This window comes from Elephas maximus, chromosome 25, assembly GCF_024166365.1.
Source record: "Elephas maximus indicus isolate mEleMax1 chromosome 25, mEleMax1 primary haplotype, whole genome shotgun sequence".
Lineage (NCBI taxonomy): Eukaryota > Metazoa > Chordata > Mammalia > Proboscidea > Elephantidae > Elephas > Elephas maximus.
The window spans coordinates 20,498,444-20,513,876 of record NC_064843.1 but is presented as its reverse complement, the minus strand read 5'-3'; the positions used below and the strand labels follow the sequence as shown (position 1 = coordinate 20,513,876).

At 42.1% G+C, this 15,433-nt stretch overlaps 1 protein-coding gene across 1 annotated transcript in view; it reads left to right on the top strand.

Moving 5' to 3' along the window:
- The first annotated feature begins 540 nt into the window (after positions 1-540).
- CSE1L (chromosome segregation 1 like) overlaps positions 541-15,433 on the top strand; it is a 46,702-nt gene continuing 31,809 nt past the window's right edge. Inside the window, exon 1 of the mRNA XM_049869172.1 lies at positions 541-663. The gene's annotated coding sequence lies outside the window, so the exon portion shown is untranslated. The remainder of the gene's footprint in view (positions 664-15,433) is intronic.

Genomic DNA, 15,433 nt, shown 5'->3' with positions numbered 1-15,433 from the left:
GGTCTTCTTGACTGTGACCTTTACAGAAGCAGATCACCAGATCTTTCTCCTGCAGAGCCACTGGGTGGATTTGAACCGCTGACCTTTCAGTCAGCAGCCCAGCACTTAACTGTTGTGCCACCAGGGCTCCTTTTTCTTCTCATAGCATTTATCAATATCTGAAATCATCTTATTTGCTTGTTTATTTTCTTTCTTCCTCTAAAATATAAGCTCCATGAGGGGCAGGCAGTTCTGTTCTGTCTGAGACAATATGTATGACTTTGGAAGCTTCATTCAACTGCTGCTATAGACCTACTACATACCACGTCCTGCCATCAAAACAGATCAAAATCCAGCAGCCACTCGCGGGATCTGGGTTAATCTCAGAAAAATTTGGAATTGTAATGCTGGTTAAAAGTGGTCAAAGTCAAAGGGCATTGTCACTCGTGACGTCACGTAAAACCAGAGCGGGGTTCCGATTGGCTATTCGCGCTTGGGTGGGGCCGGAGCAATCCTGGCCCCGCCCCCTGCCGCTCCTCTTCTCACGCATGCGCTCCTGCCGCAGTCTCCCCGCCGCGCCATTTTGCCGGGGTTTGAATGTGAGGCGGAGCAGTAGCCGAAGCAGGTAGTAGCGGCTACAGTCCGCGGCTGGGATTCCCTTCTCCGTTCCCGTATCCCCACGAGGTAAGGCGCGGGGCGTGCGCGGTCTAAAAGGGTGGCCTCCTGGGACCCCGCCGAGGGAATGGTGAGGCGCTCCTGGCACTTCCGAGCGCTAGGAAGCCGGACCGCACCTCTGGGCGAGAGCGGAGTGTGAGCCGGTGCTTCAGGCGGCGTTCTCGAGCCGGAGCTTTGATTTCTGAGACTGGTCTCGCCTCACCTCGCGGCGCCCAGCTCTCAGGCCCAGACCCGCGGGGCCTATGAGGGGCGAGGGTAGCCGCGGCGCGGCCTAACGCGAACCGCCCGAGCGCCCGCCCTTTCCCCTCCGGCGCTGCGCTGATTGGCTGCGCCGCCGCCTGGCCGCCCGGGAAGGTCGCCTCTGATTGGTCACGCCTGCGCGTCTGTTCTCCGAGGCTTGGGGTGGTCCCGGCCACCTGCAACGTGAGCTGTGTGTGCGGCGCGCGGCGAGGCCTGGCCGCCCGGGCTGTAGGGTGCGTGGGCGTGCGGCCAGGTCCGATCGCTCTGACCTCTCGACTCCAGTCAGGCCCCTGGACTCACCGTTCTTTTTAAGAATGAGGGGAGCTTACTCTGTGTGCCTCAGCCTCCTCGACTAACTGGGCATCGTGATTTCACTTTGCTGAGTTGTTTGTGAGGATTAAATTCTAGCTGATGCAGCTGGGATATAATACATATCCAATAATATGGGACCTTCCTTCCTGGGGAGAACGCTGTGGTGTGGTGCTTCGGAGCTTGGGCTTTGGAATTAGGCCGCCTGAGTTCGTTCCTAAAGAGCCCTGGTGGTGCAGTGGTTAAGCCCTTGGCTGCTCATCAGAAGATCAGCTGCTACCCCAGCAGCCACTCCGTGGGAGGAAGATGTGGCAGTCTGCTTCCATTAAGATCAGAGCCTTGGAAATCCTGGGGGGCAGTTCTACTCTGTCCTGTACAGTCGCTGTGAGTCGGAATCAACTTGACGGCGATGGAGGGTGGGGGGGAGAGAAAATTTGATTCCTAGGAGTGTAACTTAGGCCAGTCATTTCAGCTCCATTTCCTTATATGCAAAACGGGGTAGTAATACAATCTGTCTCTTCCTAAAGTGGCTCCTAAAATAACCTAGTGAGGCTCCACTGAGTTATTACATGGTTTGCAAAGCCCGACCTGAGTTGACCATTGGTGCCCCTGTCCCTGTCTCTTCTCCTTAACCACCGTAGCTGCACTGACCTGATCTTTCTCCTTCCTTAACATTCCAAGCTCGTTCCTGTCTTAAAGCGTTTGCACATGTCTTTGGTTTAATGGTGGTATAGTGGTTAAGTGCTATGGCTGCTAACCAAAGGGTCGGCAGTTCGAATCTTCCAGGCGCTCCTTGGAAACTATGGGGCAGCTCTACTCTGTCCTATAGGGTCGCTATGAGTCAGAATTGACTGGATGGCACTGGGGTTGGGTTTTGTATTTTTTTTTTTTCTCCCTTGGAAATTGCCGGTACCAGATCTTTGCAAAACTGGCTTTTTATTCTTCAAGTTTCCCTCACTTCACACCTTCCCTGAGCAACCTCTCTAGGGACCTTCTTCCCTCAACTCATCATCACATCATCCTAGTCTTATTTGCTTCATAGCATTACTTTTTCATTGTCTTTTTCAACTACTAGGTGTAAGCTCTTTGAGAGCAAGAACTTTGACTGTCTTGTATTTCCAGTGACCCGTGCTTGTCACACGATAGTTGCACAATGTAAAAAGTATTATTCTTCTTTGGAGGCACAGGTGGGTTCTCATTATTTTTGGAGTCCACCAGTGCTCTTTGTCTTCACGTTGGGTCCCCATAGTCAGATCTTTGGCCTGTCCTTGTGGTTCTTCATTTTTTTGTAGACTGTCTGGGGCTCTTGGTCTGCCTAGCCACTCCTCTCTTAAGACCTTTTGTCTTTCACTTCTTCTCAACAATACAGGGGAATTCTTTCACCCCTTCTAGTTAATTTGATTTCTGCTAGTTGGAGGTTGGGCAGAGGGAAACCATTTCTTTACAGAATTGGTTGGGTGTGGGAGCAATGCTCTAGCTTTGGAATTAATTTCTTCTTTTACTAACTATATTGACCATCCACTAAAATTCTGGGAATACAGTAGCGAAACAAAAATAGACAAGGTCTCTTCTCTTGGGGAGCTTGTATTCTAGTGGGTAAAGCAAACAACAACACAAATACATGAATTAGATAATTTCAAACAATGGTAAGTGACAGTGATGTGACAAGCAAAGAAGGCTTCCCTGGGGAGGTGACATTTAAACTGAGACTAGCATGCATAGGTGAGGGGGCAGAACATTCTAGGCAGAGGGAACAGGGACAACTTTGGAATAATTGGAATATTTGAGGAACAGCCAAGTTGCTGAGTATAGTGTGTGAAGAAGGAGAGGTATCCAGGGGCCAGATCATACAGGGCCTTGTAGGCAATATAAGGAGTTTTGATTTGATTCTAAGTGGTTTAGTCCTATGATTAGGCTGAGGTATTGGAGTGTGTTCCTTTTTTTAATTATACTTTAGGTGAAGGTTTACGGAACAAACTAGCTTTTCATTAAACAGTTGGTACACATATTGTTTTATGACATTGGTTAACAACCCCACAACATGTGAACACTCTCCCTTCTTGACTTTGGGTTCCCTATTACCAGCTTTCCTGTCCTCTTAGGCCTTTTCGTCCTTGCCTCTGGGCAGGTGCGCCCCTTGAGTCTCGTTTTGTTTTATGGGCCTGTTTAATCTTTGGATGAAGGGTAAGCCTTAGGAGTGACTTCATTACTGAGCTAAAACTGTGTCCAAGGGGCCACACTCTAAGGGTTTGTTCAGTCTCTGTCAGGCTAGTTAGTAAGTCTGATCTATTTTTGTGAGTTAGAATTTTGTTCTACGTTTTTCTCCAGCTCTGTCCAGGACCCTCTATTTTGATCCCTATCAGAGGAGTCAGTGATGGTAGCCGGGCACCATCTATATGTACTGGACTCGGTCTGGTGGAGGCTGTAGTAGTTGTGGTCCATTAGCCCTTTGGACTAATATTTCTCTTGTGTCTTTAGTTTTCCTCATTCTATCTTGCTCCTGAAGGGGTGAGGCCAGTGGAGTATCTTAGATGGCCGCTCACAGGCTTTTAAGATCCCAGACGCTACTCACCAAGGTAGAATGTGGAACGTTTTCTTTATAAACTATGTTACGTCAGTTGAGCTAGATGTTCCTCGAGAGCATGGTCCCCATAGCCCTCAGCCCAGCAATTCAGTCCTCAGGAGAGTTTGGATGTCTCTGTGGAGCTTCTGTGACCCTGCCTTGTACAAGTTGTGCTGGCTTCTCCAGTATTGTGTACTGTCTTACCCTTCACCAGTGGAGTGTGTTCTTAATGTGTGGGTGGCCAGTAGTTCTTATTCATTGGGTCTCTTTTCCCTCCTCACAGATGTAAAGCCTCAGAAATAGTTCTCTAACGTGGAGGAAATATTTAAGAAAAAGGCACACAGCTTGTGTCGGCTTGTGTCACAGATGTCTGTGAGATGACCTTGGAAAGCCAAGTTTTTGTTCCAAAACTTCATCTATAACTGAGGACCTATGTGAAGGGGCTAGACTTAGGTTCCAGCCATTCAGTCAACAAGAAGAACTTGGAATTTAGATAAGTGTGTCATAATTGATTTATTATGGTATATATTTTTTTGTTTTTCAGTAAATAAAATCTTTATTGGATTTCTTATTTCCAGTTTGGATTTTTATTATAAAATCTTAACACTTTTTACATTTATAGCTTGATAAATATTTTCAAGTGTCAAAGAACCTTCACCTATGGTCAAATAAGATCACTTAATTAAACCTTTGTCTTGCTGATATATTGTGACTACCTGTGGAGTGTTCTGTGGAATTCCCCAGTTTGTCATACTTTCCCAAATCTGGGCTAAGCTTGCAATTGAGTTTTATAGACATTGTCATTAAGGAGATAGGAAAAGAGGCTGTTGACAAAGATTTAGTGCCTTAACTAACAGTAAAATTCTAGGATCTACATAGTATTTTAATTTTCAGGAGTTGTAACATGCATATTTATTTAACTTTCCACTTTTTTTTTTTTTTAACTCCTACAAATTTCCCTACCCCAGTGTGTCTACTTTATCATTTTAGGGACACTCTATCTTGTGGTCTTAGAGTCAATTTTCTCCACCTCTTTGTGTCACAGTCGAATTGACCAGAATAAATGTGAAGAATGGTAATGCTTTTGATGGAAAATCAAGCAAGAGTACCCAGCTTTTTAAAATAGTACAACTAATATGTATTAGGTGCTCACCACTGTTGTAAGGCTCTAGGGATATAGCTTAACAAAGCAAAGTCCCTACTCTCATGGAGCTTCCAGCCTAATGGAGGGGGGAACACAGTAAACAAGAAAGTAAATTAAAATTAATATGTCTGGTAAAACTTACTTGAAAAAAATAAAAGAGATGGAGTGTGACTGTGTTGGGTGCTCATTTAGATAGAATGGTGCAGGAAAGCATCTCTGGAGAGTCCTGAATGAAGTGGGGTGGTGAGCTGTGCAGCTCTCTGGGGACAGAGCTGTCCAGGCAGAGGGAACAGTTAAGTGCAAAGCCCCGAAATGAAAGTATAAGCACTGCCATGTATGAACAGTAATACAGAATAAGTCTCAAAATTCACTTCTTTCTTTAAGTACTTTTGGATGTATACAAGTTAATTGTGGCAGGTACATTGATCGCTTGTTCTGAGTTCCTACAATATGTTGGGACCGCTAATAACTGACCCTCAAAGAATATTCTCCAGTCCTGACCAGGAACTCATGTTTTAGCTGAGTGATTGACATACCGACTCATCCCTTAGTTCATCCAGCGAATGCTTACCAAATGTCTCCTATGTGCCAGGCAATGTTGAAGGTCCTGGACACACAGACAAGACACACAAAACCTCTGCCCTAAGGAGCTTACAATCTAGCAAGTGCAAGAGAAAACAAGTAATTTCTAAAAAGGATAATTTCAGATGGGATTAATTGCTTTAAACCGTATTCGGGGGTAAATGAGGTAGATAGTGATCACGGAAGGCCCTCTTTCAGGAGTTGATAGTGGGCTGATAAATTTTGGTAGGGATTTGGGCAAGTGCTATAGCAACATCATGAAGACAGTGAAATTTAATTATTGAGGAGGGTTTTTTAAAAACCAACTAAATAGATCCAATTAATCTCTCTAGGCACCCCCCCCACCCACAGTTTCTAACATGCTGCCTTGCATAAATCCCGAAGAATAAATTTGCGTGAGTTAAAGGAATAGGGCAGTTGCTTTTTTTTTTTAAAGCTCAAATACACCGATGCAAATAATTTTACTTGGCAACAGCAAACTTATATGATTTCATAACAGATTCAGTATTTCAACACAAAAAAAAAAAAAAAGACTGAGAAAACGAATTGACTAAATCACTGCTTTCCAAAGTGTTTATGTTCCACAGAAAAGGGTTTCTTTGGCCAAGTAATGGGGGAAAACTGGATTAAACTGGGAAGTTACCGATCAGAGTTCCTGAAGCATTTAAATATTAATATATATTGTGAATCTCTAAAGAGAACAAAATATAATGTGTAGCATTTACCAGACTTGGAATATTAAAGGCCAGAAAGGGTAGCCTTTAAATAAATCCTGTGGTTGAATGGAACTTGCTGTTCGTGCACATAGAGTGGTATGCCCTGGGTCAGAGGGAGTGGAGATGGGGAGGTGGTAGGATACTAGTTCCTCTTGTGATTAAAAACCTTTTCTAATGAGGGGGAAAGACTGTAGTAAGAAGAATAACCTTTCAAACACTTCTCAGAAGGTCGAGGTTTCTGGCTGCTGAGGAGTACCAGGCACAAGCACAGCAGAGAGCCATTTTCTTTATCTTTCTAGCTTTTTTTTTTTTTTTTTTTTTGCCTAATTTCAAGATAAAGGATTATGGTTTTTGGATCAGCCCTGTTTAGAATCTCAGAGTCATCTTTTTCTTCTTCCTCTTCCTGGTTCTCATCTGGCTGCCCTTCTTCACATTATCCTATTTTTCTTCCCAGTACTTTCACCCTAGTTCAGTTCCCCTGTCATTATCACTTCCACTTGAGGCAGTCTTGGATAGCCAGAGGATGGTGCGATTGATTTGAAATCTGATTTTTTTTTTTTTTTTAACTGTGTGTGACTTGGAGCAAGTTAGTCAACCTCTCAGTTTCTCTCTTTGAGTGTAAAATTATTATGCGCAATAAATGACAAGAAACGTATACGACATCTAGCAATGCCTAGTTCATAGATGTGATCCCCTCTCCTATGTTAAAAAAAGTTTCCTAACAGATCTGTTCTCTTATACTTCAGCTCCATTCTGCAAACCATTACCAGCCCAAAGTTTCTGTATTCCGTTTTCATTAAGTCTTCGTTAGGTGCCGTCAGGTTAGTTCTGACTCATAGTGACTCTGTGCACAGCAGAACGAAACACTGTTTGGTCCTGCACCATCCTCACAATCATGGCTTTGTTTGAGCCCATTGTTGCAGCCACTGTGTCAGTCTGTCTCATCAAGGTCTTTTTTTTTTTTTTGCTGACTCTCTACCAAACATGATGTCCTTCCACAGGGACTGGTCTCTCCTGATAACATGTCCAGAGTACGTGAGATAAGTCTTACCATCCTCATTCTAAGGAACATTCTGGCTGTACTTTTTCCAAGACAGACTTGTTCGTTCTTCCGGCACTCCATGGTACATTCAGCATTCTTCGCCAAAACCATAATTCAAATGCATCAATTCTTCGATCTTCCTTATTCGTTGTCCAGCTTTTGCATGCACGTGAGGCAGTTTAAAACACCATGACTTAGGTCAGGCGCACCTTAGTCCTTAAAGTGATATCTTTGCTTTTTAATACTTTAAAAGAGGTCTTTTGCAGTAGATTTGCCCAGTGCAATATGTTGTTTGATTTCTTGACTCCTGCTTCCATGGGATGTTGATAGTGGATCCAAGTAAAATGAAATCCACTTCAAAAACCCTTCAGTGGCTCCGTGTTGTACATTAAATCATGCAGCTCTTCAGCCACGCATTGAGGAACTTGGATGACAAGATTTCAGTCTCCTAGTCACTGTTGCCTAAAGGAGCTCTGCACTCTGCTGTTCTCCCTGCTTCTCTGACGTTGCTCACACTGTTTATTTTGTGAGATGGGTCCTCATTCTACTCGTCTATCCAAATCGATATATCTTTGAGATTCAGGGCTCAGCCCCTGGAAATGACTGCCACGTCCTTCAGTGACTCTCTTAATCGTCTAACAGTTAAGTTGCTGTCTGTGTGACTCACTGAGGCTTCTATTCAGGAGGATAAGGGCACATTGGTGATTCAGAGGACACAAAGGTGGCTCACTGGTAGAATTCCCACCTTTCATGTGGGAGACCTTGGTGCAATTCCTGGCCAGTGCGCCTCATGCACAGCCACCACCCGTCTGTCACTGGAGGCTTGCGTGTTGCTGAACAGGTGTCAGTGGAGCCTTCAGACTAAGGTGGACCACGAAGAAAGCCCTGTGGATCACAGTGGTCAGACCTGCGGCCAGTCCTGGAGGTGTGGAGCAGGACCCGGCAGGGCTTTGTTCATTGTGCAGGGAGTCAGCGTGAGTCGGATAGCAGCTCATCAGCGGCTAACATCAATTCCAGCGTCCAAATTTACTTGTTATTTATTTATTTTTATTGTGCTTTAGGTGAAAGGTTGCAGCCCAAGTTAGTTTCTCATACAAAAATTCATACACACATTGTTATATGACCCTAGTTGCTATCCCTGTAATGTGGCGGCACACTCCCCCTTTCCATCCTGGATTTCCCAGGTCCATTCAACCAGTTTATACCCCTTTCTGCCTTCTCATCTCACCTCTGGATAGGAGTTGACCATTTATGTTTTATTATATATAATATATATATATCTACTTGAACTAAGAAGCACAGTCTTCATGAGCATCATTTTATGTCTTATAATCCAGTCTAATCTTTGAAGAGTTGGCTTCAGGAATGGTTTTAGTTCTGGGTTAACAGAGAGTCTGGGGGCCATGTTGTTTGGGGTTCTTCTAGTCTCAGTCAGACCATTAAGTCTGGTCTTTTTATGTGAATTTGAGTTCTTCACCCCACTTTTCTCCTGCTCCATCAGGGACTCTCTTGTGTTTCCTGTCAGGGTGGTCATTGGTGGTAGCCAGGCACCACCTAGTTCTTCTGGTCTCAGGCTAATGGAATCTCTGGTTTATGTGGCCCTTTTTGTCTCTTGGACTAATATTTTCCTTGTATCTTTGGTGTTCTTCATTCTCCTTTGCTCCAGGTAGCTTGGGACCAATTGATGCATCTCAGCTGGCCGCTTGCTAGCTTTTAAGACCCCAGACGCCACTCACCAAAGTGGGATGCAGAACATTTTATTAATAAACTTTGCTATGCCAATTGATGCTGGGGGACAAATTTTTGTTTTTAGAATTTTTTGAATGCATATACTGTGAACTGTGCAACATCCCAGTGAGGTGTGGAGTAGCACCCTGCAATCAAACACAAAATTTCTTTAGTGAAAAAATATGCATACTAAATAGAGTAAATAAAGTCTGTATATACAGCTAAAAAGAATACCAACTTTTAGTTTATATTGGACCCCTGGTGGCGTAGGGGTTAAACATTTGGCTGCTAACCAAAAGGTCAGCAGTTTCAATCCACCAGCCACTCTTTGGAAACCCTACAGGGCAGTCCTACTCTGTCCTGTAGGGTTGCTATGAGTTGGAATCAACTTGATGACAGTGGGTTTGGTATATAACCCAAAACAACCCAGTGCTGTCTAGTTGCTTCCGACTCACAGCAACCCTACAAGACAGAGTGGAACTGCCCCATAGAGTTTCCGAGGAGTGCCTGGTGGATTTGAACTACTGACCCTTTCGTTATGTGTGTGTGTGTGTGTGTGTACACACACACAGCGTCAGTCAGTTTAGGCTGAGTTTTACTGTCAAAGGAGTTTGCCACAACTTGTTAAAAAAAAAAAACCAAGATTCAGTTTATATAATATTGGGTTTCATACTGCAGAAAAGGGGTTATAGGTCTGTACCTGGCATTTCAGTTGTGTCTTATCTTCCATACTGGTATGTGAGATCCTTTGAGGGCAGAAATGTGCTTTCACTCAGTATACAAACTTCGTGGTGCCTCCTAAATTGCCTGTATAGTAGACATTTTAAAAATAAAAGTTTAATAACTTTCTGATTATAAATGGAATACATAAAAGTAGGACACAATGTTAGGATATTAGAAAAATATGAAGAGAATAAAAATTTCCCATATTCATCACCTAAATGTTACCATTGTTTACATTTTGGAATGTATTTTTTAGTTTTTTCTAAACATTTGGGTGTATGTAAATTTAACAAAAACAAATTTTTTTAACATATCTTGAGTTATCATATACTTGACTTTTTTTTTTTTAACCTAGTTTTATGACATTTTACAAAAATTACTGGGGACTTAATTTTTATTTTTTCTTTGTTTATAGAATCCCCAGGTTTAATTTGGTGCATGGCTGCCCTGAAAAGGCTGTATTTCCCAGGTTCCTTTGCAGCTACGAGTAGCTATGTATCTAAAAACTGCCTAGTGGAACCTAAGCAGAGTGGATTTTTTTAATACCTTCATTGGGGTGTAATTTACACACTATCAAATTCACCCGTTTTAGATATACCATTTGATGAGTTTAAAATAATTTATACAGTTGTGATTCCATCACCACATCCGAGTTTAGAATACTTCTGTCATTCCAAAAAGTTCCATCATTTTGCACTTGGTTTTATGTACTCACCAACAACTCAGAGACCGTAAAGCCCAGTTTATAACACTCCCAAGATTTTTGATCGTTGGCAATATACACACACACACACACACACACAGTTGTAATCTGTGTTTATGTGTTATTTCTTTTGTACATGTGTTAGCCTTGTGTTACCAGTTATCTCTACTGTAGGCCATCTGTTTAGCTTACATGTTAGATGTGAATTTTGTGGTCACTCATAAGTGTATTCTGTGATTTTTATTTAGTTTAAGCTTTAAATGTTTGATAAGAAAAGTTTTTTTTTTTTAAATACTGTGTTTTCACAATAAGGTTTACATAGCAATTTCGGTTCCCATCCTACAGTTTCTGCATAAATTGTTTAGTGACATTGGTTACATTCTTCACAATGCGTGAACATTCTCAGTATTTCCATTCTGGTTGTTCTCTTTCCATTATTCTAGTTTCCTTGCCCCCTTGCAGTCTCGTCTTTGTTTTAAGGTAGTTGCTGACCAGTTGGTCTCATATACTGTGCCCTCTCAGTGCTTTATTATATATATAAATATGTGTGCACTACAGTTACACATGCATACCTATATACACACACATATACGTACCTATACATATATTTGTCTGCGTACATACACATATGTTATGTTGTTGTTAGTTGCTGTCTAGTTGATTCCCACTCATAGCGATCCCATGTGACAGAGTAGAACTGCCCCATAGGGTTTCTAGGCTGTAATCTTTACCGGAGCAGATTGCCAAATCTTCTCCCATGGATTCATTGGGTGAGTTCAGACAGCCAGCCTTTCGGTTAGCAGCCAAGCACTTAACCATTACACTACCAGGGCTCCTTCCTGTACATAATTTTTTTTATATTCTTAAGAAAATAGTTTTTTAATCATAGTCACAGCTGGCATCTTCTGAACTCCCAAATCATCTCCTATGCAAATTCTCCGCATGTGGTTTGTAGTGAGTACTTAGGATTATAATTAGTCTACGACAAGGCTGTCAGTTTGTCCTACTGAGGTGGCCCGTGTGTTGCTGTGATGCTGGAAGCTATGGCACCAGTATTTTAAATACCAGCAGGGTCACCTATAGTGGATAGGTTTCAGCAGAAATTCCAGACTAAGAGAGGCTAGGAAGGACCAGGTGGTCTATTTCTGAAAAAATTAGCTAGTAAAAACCTCACGAGTAGCAGTGGAACACTGTCTGATATAGTGCCAAAAGATGAGTCCTTCAGGTTGGAAGGCGCTCAGAATATGAATGGAAAGAGCCACCTCCTCAAAGTAGAGTCGACCTTAATAACAAGGGATGGAGTCAAGCCTTCAGGACCTTCATTTGCTGAGGTGGCATGACTCAAAATGAGAAGAAACAGCTGCAGACATGCATTCATAATTGGAATGTGGAATGTACGGTGTATGAATCTAGGAAAATTGGAAGTCATCAAAAATGAGATACATAAAGATCAATATCTTAGGCATTAGTGAGGTAAAATGGACTGGTATTGGCCATTTTGAATCACAACAAGCATATGGCCGTATTATTCCAAGAATGACAAATTGAAGAGGAATGGTGTCTCATTCATCGTCAGAACATTTCATCATCAAAAAGATCTATCCTGAAGTGCAAAGCTATCAGTGATAGGATAATATCCATACACCTACAAGAAGACTAGTTAATGTGATTTTTATTCAAATTTATGCACCAACCACTAATGCCAAAGATGAGGAAATGGAAGATTTTTACAAGTTCTGCAGTCTGAAATCAACCAGTCATGCAATCAAGGTGCATTGAAAATTACTGGTGATTGGAATGCAAAAGTTGGGAACAGAGAAGAAGGATCGGTAGTTGGGAAAAAGGCCTTGGTGATAGAAATGACATTGAAGATCGCATGATAGAATTTTGCAAGACAAATGACTTATTCATCACAAATACCTTTTTTCAACAACATAAATGGCAACTATACCCCTGGACGTCACCAGATGGAAAGTGTAGGAATCAAATCAAATACATCTGTGGAAAGAGACAATGGAAAATCACAATATCGTCAGTCAGAACAAGGCCAGGAGCTGACTGCAGAATAGACCGTCAATTGCTCGTATGCAAATTCAAGTTGAAGCTGAAGAAAATTAAAACAAGTCCACAAGTGCCAAAGTGTATCCTTGAGTGTATCCCACTTGAATTTGGAGACCATCTCGAGAATAGATTTGACCCATTGAACACTAATGACCAAACACCAGATGGGTTGTGGGATGACATCAAGGACATCATACAAGAAAAAAGCAAAAGGTCATTAAAAAGATGGGAAAGAAAGGAAAGACCAAAATGGATGTTGGGAGAGACTCTGAAACTTGCTCTTGAATGTAGAACAGCTAAAGTGAATGGAAGAAATAATGAAGTAAAAGAGTGGAACAGAAGATTTTAAAGGGTGGCTCAGGAAGACAGAGTAAAATATTATAATGAAATGTGCAAAAACCTGGAATTAGAAGACCGAAAGGGAAGAACATGCTTGGCATTTCTCAAGCTGAAAGAATGGAATAAAAATTCAGGCCTCAAATCAAGCAACAATATTGAAGGATTCTATGAGCAAAATATTGAATGACACAGGAAGCATCAAAAGAAGATGGAAGGAATATACAGGCACTGTACCAAAAAGACCTGATTGACGTTCAGCCATTTCAGGAGGTAGCATATAATCAAGAACCAATGGTACTGAAGGAAGAAGTCCAAGCTGCACTGAAGGCATTGGCGAAAAACAAGGCTTCAGGAATTGATGGAATACCAAGTGAGATATTTCAATAGATGCAGCACTGGAGGTACTCACTCGTCTATCCTAAGAAATTCGGAAGACAGCTACTTGGCCAACTGACTGGAAGAGATGTATATTTGTGCCTATTCCAAAGAAAGGTAATCCAACAGAATGTGGAAATTATCGAACGATATCATTAATATCACACGCAAGTAACATTTTTGCTGAAAATAATTTTAAAATGGTTGCAGCAGTACATGGACAGGGAACTGCCAGAAATCGAAGCTGGATTCAGAAGAGGACATGGAACGAGGGATATCATTGCTGATGTTAGATGGATCTTGGCTGAAAGCAGAGAATACCAGAAAGATGTCCCCCCCCCTTTTTTTTTTTGACTATGCAGAGGCATTCGACTGTGTGGATCATAAACGAATTATGGATAACATTACGAAGAATGGGAATTCGAGAACACTTAATGTGCTCATGCGGAACTTGTACACAGACCAAGAGGCATTCATTCCAACAGAACAAGGGGATGATGCGTGGTTTAAAAACATGAAAGGTGTACGTCAGTGTATATCTGTATGCTGAGCAAACAGTCTGAGAAACTGGACTACATGAAGAAGAACGTGGCATCAGGATTGGAGGAAGACTTATTAACAGATGAGTTATGCAGATGATGCAACTTTAATTGCTGAAAATGAAGAGGACTTGAAGCACTTACTGATGAAGATCAAAGACTACAGCATTCAGTATGGATTACACCTCAACATAGAGAAAACAAATATTGTCACAACTGAACCAGTAAGCGACATCATGATACATGGAGAAAAGATTGAAGTTGTCAAGGACTTCGTTTTACTTGGATCCTTAATCAAAGTCCATGGAAGCAGCAGTCAAGAAATCAAACGACGTATTGCATTGGGCAAACCTGCTGCAAAAGACTTCTTGAAAGTATTGAAAAGCAAAGACGTTGCTTTGAGGACTAAGGTGCGCCTGACCCAAGCCATGCTATTTTTAATCGTCTCATATGGATGCAAAAGCTGGATGGTGAATAAGGAGACTGAAGAAGAATTGATGCCTTTGAATCATGGTGTTGGCCAAGCTTATTGAATATACCACAGCCTGCCAGCAGAACGAACAAGTCTGTCTTGGAAGATGTACAGCCAGAATGCTCGTTGTAACCGAAGATGGCAAGAATTCATCTCGTGTGCTTCAGACGTGTAGTCATGAGGGACCAGTCCCTGGAGAAGGACATTGTGCTTGGTAAGGTAGAGGGTCACCAAAAAAGAGGAAGACCCTCAACGAGATGGATTGACACAGTGGCTGCAACAGTGGGTTCACACGTAGCAACAATTATGAGGATAGCGCAGGACTGGGCAATGTTTTGTTCTTTGGTACATACGATTGCTATACATTGAACAGACTAGACGGCAGCTAACACCAACTTACGATTGCATATAGGAATTTTTTTCTAGTTTATTTAATCTCAGAGCTCTTTGTGGGGTCCTTATTTACTGTTTAACCACTGTGCCTCAGCTGCTAACCAAAAGGTCAGTAGTTCAAAACCACCAGCCACCCTGTGGGAGAAAGATGTGGTAGTCTGCTTCCCTAAAGATTACAGCCTTGGAAACCCTACAGGTAGTTCTACTCTGTTCTTTAGGGTCACTGTGAATCAAAATTGACAGCAGCAGATTTGGTTTTTATTTACAGTTTAAAATGATTTTATGCCGTCTCACCCATGTGGGACTTGGTCAGAAATCAAGGCAGCTTGTACCTGGCCAGTGCTAACACATACAGAAACCAAACCCATTGCTTTTAAGTCAATTCCGACTTATACGAACCCCACAGAACAGATTGACCACGGCCACCCCATGTGTATCAGAGTAGAACTGTGCTTCATAGGGTTTTCGGTGGCCGATTTTTTGGACGTAGATTACCACGCCATTCTCTATGGGTAGACTCAAACTGCCAACTTTGTGGTAGCAGCTGAGCATGTTAACTGTTTGCATCACCCAGGGACTCCTCTGTTGAAATTTTTAATTTCTAGTCGTGGGGCTTTATTAAAAAAAAAAAAAAAAACTTCTTTAGTGGGTCCTTTTAAAATCCTTTGTTAGCCCTTTTTTATAGCATTAAATCAGATAATCTTTTTGGTCACTTTGAGCAATTTCCATATTCTATACTTGTCTTTTTGAAATCACGGTATGGTTTTTCTTCTCTCTTAACCTCAAAATTATCTCACCATGATTTCAAAAAAAGCCCATCTTCTGGGACTCTGTCTCAGCTAAGAGTCAG